Source organism: Atta cephalotes, assembly GCF_000143395.1.
Source record: "Atta cephalotes unplaced genomic scaffold scaffold00037, whole genome shotgun sequence".
Classification (NCBI taxonomy): domain Eukaryota; kingdom Metazoa; phylum Arthropoda; class Insecta; order Hymenoptera; family Formicidae; genus Atta; species Atta cephalotes.
The window spans coordinates 1,827,953-1,834,169 of NW_012130101.1; the positions used below are offsets into that span (position 1 = coordinate 1,827,953).

At 28.0% G+C, this 6,217-nt stretch overlaps 1 pseudogene; it reads left to right on the forward strand.

Annotated features, from left to right (window-relative positions):
• The first annotated feature begins 513 nt into the window (after positions 1–513).
• On the forward strand, positions 514–5,000 carry LOC105621833 (annotated as a pseudogene).
• The last annotated feature ends 1,217 nt before the right edge of the window (positions 5,001–6,217 follow it).

A 6,217-nucleotide genomic window follows, 5' to 3' on the forward strand; every position in this document is an offset into this window, starting at 1 on the left:
ACGGCATCATTTAAGAATCTATCAGCCGAAGTGTCACTCTGGGATATAATCAGTGCGCACGTACTGTATTCATAATAGAACGATAAACACGATCGGGCAATTTAGATAACGCCGTGCATAGAACAGATTGTCCACAATCGAGATCAATTGGGATTTGCAGTTTGTACCTCGCCAAACACTGTTAGATCGCATAAACTCTAAATGAAGGGAAATCTAAAGAAAAATTAACATTAAAATTGCTAATCAAAAAATAATAATAACATATGCGTGATGATGATTGATCATAAATATTGTGATTGGAAATATTTGAAAATTGTTTGAGAATATTGAGGATCCATAACAATCAAATTTGTCTTTATAACTAGTATAAAGTTATTGACTTTCTGGGAGGATTACAAATCTCGTAACTCAGAGCGTAACATAGAGTTACTTAGAGAATATAATATTCTCGGAGAAAAGTTTCCTTAAAACCCATAATTTCCATTTAGTCATTGAGTTATTGTTATAGAAATCATGAATATTAAAGCTACTGGTAACACGAGCTTTCACGAAAAAGATAAACATGGTAAGTAAAAAAAACGGCTCGATTAATCGTAAGATGCTTGGCAATTCTAATACTGATAAAGCTGAAAAATCAATAATTTATGAGATATTTTATACTTTATTTTAGTGAATTTTTTGATACGAAATATAAAATAAATCTTGTAAATTATTAATTTTTTTCATAATTGTAATTTAATACAATATTTTTATGCACTAAATAATGAGATATTGTTGCTTTAAAAAAAAATGTGAAAATTGCATACTTTTTTACTTTTATCTCTGCTATTATCTCTACTTTAATAGTTAATTTTGTATGCAGAGTAATTAATGGAATTATATTATATAAAAAAACAATTATATAATGTTCTATAAAAAAAATGGAAATTATCTCTTTTTGTCTATCTTTTTATCACTTTTGCGGTAAAAAACATTGTAACTAAAATACGTTTTCTTTAAAACCATTTTACTTTCATTTAAAATATTTTTCTGTATTATTAATAATTTCAGAGAAAATTGACTGGATTTATTAAAATGCAACAGAGTCTATACATGTATTTTTTTTTTTCAACAGACAACGCGTTTACGGATATTTTACATGAGGTGAACGCCGACGTATTGCGGAAAAGAATACAGATGCGAAAAAATATATCTGACTAAATGTCGAATTAATCCCATTTGCCATCAAAAAAGCGTAGTGAAGTCTATAAAAGCCTAATCGTGAATATTCGATTTTATGAAAGAAACGTGGCTTCCTAATGTATTATTTGTTGTAAGATATATTTCTTTGCAGGAAATAAGAGAGGATGTTTCGGGATACGTTAACAATCGCATTAACGACATGATGTCCGAGATTCAGCGGAAGATACGGATGCCTTTGACAAAGAATGGGGAATTTTTATATATTGACAAATATCGTGATAAAAGGTGAGAAAGAACAGAGAAAAAGCTTCAAGCAACAAATACAAGCAACAAATACTAAAAATACATGGTACAGATAGAGTAGATAGATTTAAAAATATTCGATAGTATAGCAATTTTAAACAAAAAAATATCAATGAAAGATACTGCAACATTGTTGCTTAGATCTATTTTTTTTTTACAAAAGATCATTGTACCATAAAGTTCAAATAAAATAAAATCTTCATTACATAATTCTTATCTATCTATCTTTATGCTTGATATAAAAAATATTATATTAAAAGTGTAACATCCAATAAAATACATTATGATTCTATAACATAATTGAGGAGCTAATCTTAAGATAAATATTGAATTTAAAAATAAAAACCAATCACATTCGATTATTATTTAGTCACTCAGTGAGCAATTGTGTTATTGAATGCATTCATAAAGTTACTATTGACGTAAGAATGTACGCGCGTAAATTTAGAGAATTTGCAAAATATCAATAAAATATATCTGTTGAAAGATGTATTTACCAATAAATATATTTATAATACGTTGATCATATTTGCATTTCCGTTATTTCTCTAAGAAATCTAGCAAAGATGCGTTGCCGGATAAAGAGTTCCTCGAGAGAAACTCATTATTCACTGATCTCTTGAAGATCTCGCATTTTCGTGCGATATACAATCTGTTTGTAATGACTTTTGTAATTCTGCTTGTCAACACCATCGCATATGATATTATGGACACAGGAACGTAAGTTTGCAATAGGAATCTAATTCGCTTCCATCATAGAATCGTCAACATTTCGTGGAAAAATCGCTTCGTGAAATATACATAAATATCGCTTCGTGAAATATACTTAAAATATTTTGTATAAAAATATATATTATTACTGCCTAATTTTTCTTTCTTAATTAATGATTCTTAAAGAATCCGTCTTGGTACTAACACATTATGGACTGGTTTCGCAAAATTTCCAACGTGCCTCTACATTTAGTCATTCATGCAAGCCTCGACATTCACTATCTACGTGACTTTTATCCTCTGGGTACACCAACGACTCCAATTATTACCAAAATGTAATAATTTCTTCAATTCAGATAAATATATTTAATTTAAACAATAAGGAAGTTAAATTATTGGAGAAATTAAAAATTTGAAGTAAATCTTTTAAAGAGTAATTTGATTAAGATAAATGTACAAAATAAAATTTTAATTTTTTTAAATAATCCTTTCTGTGTTAAAATAATTGATTAATTGAATAGAAATTATATAGTATGATGATAATGACAGCAAAAATAATTGAATCAATAATTATAAAGACTATTAGATAATATTAAATAATTAAAGTAATTAATAAATATTTATATTAAATAATACTAATTACTTCAAATAATTTAACTATATTTTCTTTTTGCAGCCTCCATCCGAAAATTGTGGAATTAAAGCTGGCTATCAATGTTTATATTGTATCAAATTCTCTTTATTATTTTTCCTATTAAGGCGATGCTCGACGCGAATCTCTCCATTGGTTGCAATATTGTTATATTAGATTGTTATATTAGAACAAGTATCTTTAAAAATCTGCGATTATAACGTTTTAAATTATGTTAGAAGTAAAAAGTTCGAATCCTTTTTGAAAAGTATGCCAAAGTAAATCAATATATCAACGCATACATTTAAAGTTAAATAAATTAATAAAATGTGTTAATGAATTTTTTTCTTATTGTTGAAAACAGTTATGTAATTTGTATTTAAATGACTTTGAATAATTCACATATAAATATTAGGTATGGGAAAAAGTTTGTGGCATTTTTCCCGTTAGATGGCATTAAAAAAACGCCACAAATTTTTTCCCACCTAATATATAGAATAATTTTTATTATTCCAACATTACAATAGATGTCGGAACAAAAATTTTACAACTTAAAATATTTGCTTCTTTAGATACGTATGACAATGAAGAGTCACGCCTTTGTCAGAAGCACAGCACCCAGATTTTTGTCATACAAACCTCATACTGAAACTCCACGACTGAATTGCCCTAAATTCTGGCAATATCTGTATTTCCTGTTCGCACCGACTCTTGTGTACCGCGATGAGTATCTTAAGTAAAGATATTTCATTCAACATTTTTTTAGGAAATTAATAATTAATCTGAGATTTTAATTGTGCGATGAAAAAGATAACTTTTTATAAACTTCGGAGATCATTTCTAAAATTTATAAACAACATGTTCTTATTCCTCACTTTCTCAATAATATAATTCTGTAATTAAATTTTTTAATTCAACGCACTATTTAAAAGTATTATGTTAAATTAATATTAAGAGACTTTAGAAGAAGAAGAGAATTTATATTCGAGTTTAACTAATTATTTTAGAACGAAAAGAATTAGATGGAAGATAGTGATTCAAAATTTCATTGAAGTGAGCCTAACAATCCTTTATCTCATTTTTCAATATTACCAGTCTATCACGTGTTTAGTATACAATGTTTGGAGCAGAAATGATTTATCACAAATGCTATCGACTCTAGTATTCCCGGCTTTCTCTACTTTCTCACTGAACAGTACCTCTTGCTGCATTCGTGGTTGAACGCTTGGGCGGAAATGTTGCAATTTACTGACCGATTGTTTTACAAGGTAAATATATATACGTCTTTATCTATCTTTTAAAATAGTTATACGAAGGATATGCAAGTAGATTTATACTTTTAAGAAGTATACTTTTAAGAAATCGCAGTATTTCTCAAATGCTTTAATATAAGCGTCAGAAGAACTTAATCAAAACAACTTTATTTTAACATCATGAAAGTTAAAATGATGATTTTTGATTACAAAATTTGAATATTTATTGACGTTAAAGATCAAAATAAAATTCTTTTGATTTCTTCTGTTGACTTTTGAATGTTCCTTGGGTCCAGAATTAACTCTATAACTTACTTGCATAATAATTTTATAAAAGAAATAGCTGCGAGGAAGATATTTCCTTTACATGAGAGAATTTGCGATAAATTCCGGAAACTTCCGGAACTTTCTAAAAATTATCGATATTATAATTTTGTAAACTATAGCTTCATGAATTGTATCGCTTATATTACAGGATTGGTAGAACAGCATAAATTATCACACATTTTATCGCACATGGAACGTGATAGTGCATTGGCTCCAACGTATATATACACATATATAAGGACATGTAAGAGATCATGGTGCCGCGCAATCGGACGCTGTCAGTCACCGCTATATTTTTTGTCTCCGTCATTTTCCATGAGTACGTACTCGCGTTTGATTTCGACTTCTTTTACCCGATGATGTTCATCTTTTTCACCGCCATAACAGGCTTTTTCATCGCTATAACAGGCTTCCCTATGTTCTTCATTAAGGTTAACAGCGTCGTGATGTGGTTCAGTTAGAGCTTCGGCAACGGTTCAATTTGTATGCGATGGAATTCTATGGCCGGTCACAACTGTCCACTTCATCCCAATTACTACCTGGACCTGTTCATACCGCGAAGTTGGAACTGTCAAAAGCAATTTAACGCTTAGATCTTTTCGTTAGCGATAAAATCTTTCAATGAAACAATGTATTCCCCACTCTGTAGTCAAAGATTATAATAAAGAAATGTTATCTACAAGTTGATATAATTAGTTTAATGTTAACTAGAATAGAGCAAAGAACAGATATTGAGATAAAATTATTAATAAGAGAATCAATGGAGATCCACGCAATTGTAATAAAAAGTTATTCATTTATATAATTACATGGTATTTATTTTAAGGCATGTTTTGATAATAAAAGTAATTGCAATTCTTCAAGTCTTTAATGAAAAAAGTTGAAATAGACGAAAACGTTTTTTTTGTACATTTTTATTGAAATCTTTGTTTATTATAATCGATTTTCAAATTGCATTGTATAAAGCAAAGTAATATCGTTTTATGATTCTCGGTTTATAAGTTATTATTATGACCGAAAACGAAGAAAACTGACTATCTTTTAGTCTTTTAATTTATTTTTCGAAGATTCTAATTTATTATTGCAGTAATATTGCAAACGTTACTGTTGCAAGCATTGTTACAGCAAGCTTCTATGCTGTACATAGAGAAACTAACTCGTTTATTTATTATTTCAGATTTATTGTGTCTAATTTTCTTCTCGGAAGAAGGCTTCCTTTTCTACTTTTTTATTTTAGATTTAATTAAATTAATAATAGGATTGAATTAAATTGAATTAAATATTTGCAGAGCAATTAGAATGAAAAGAAGTGCTGTTTATAATAAAAAATATTAATTTTTTTGTAATAAATGTGATATAAAAACGTGAAAACAAAAAGAATAATTACAACTTATCGTGCAATAATTTATAAATTTTTTGAACTTTACGTAACTTTTTCTTTCTTATCTTTCTTATCTTTAATCCCAATGCCGAGATAAAAATATTTTTTTTCATCCATAAAAATAATCCATATAAATTCTCCAACTGTATAACGATATGAGAATATCATTGAAATTTTATCTTAGTGAAAAGTTCTCTCTCATGTTCCACTGAGATGATCGTCAACATATACATCGAAAAATTCGTAATACGTAAAATATGTAGATAATATACAAATCGTCCTCATATAATCAAATACATATAATGAATATTTGTATATATGTATGTGTATATAAAAATTTATTCATCCTCTCCCCCTCCGATCTAATATAAGCATAAATATGTCGAGTTTAAGATATTGAACTTAGGATAGTCGAATAATAATAATTAT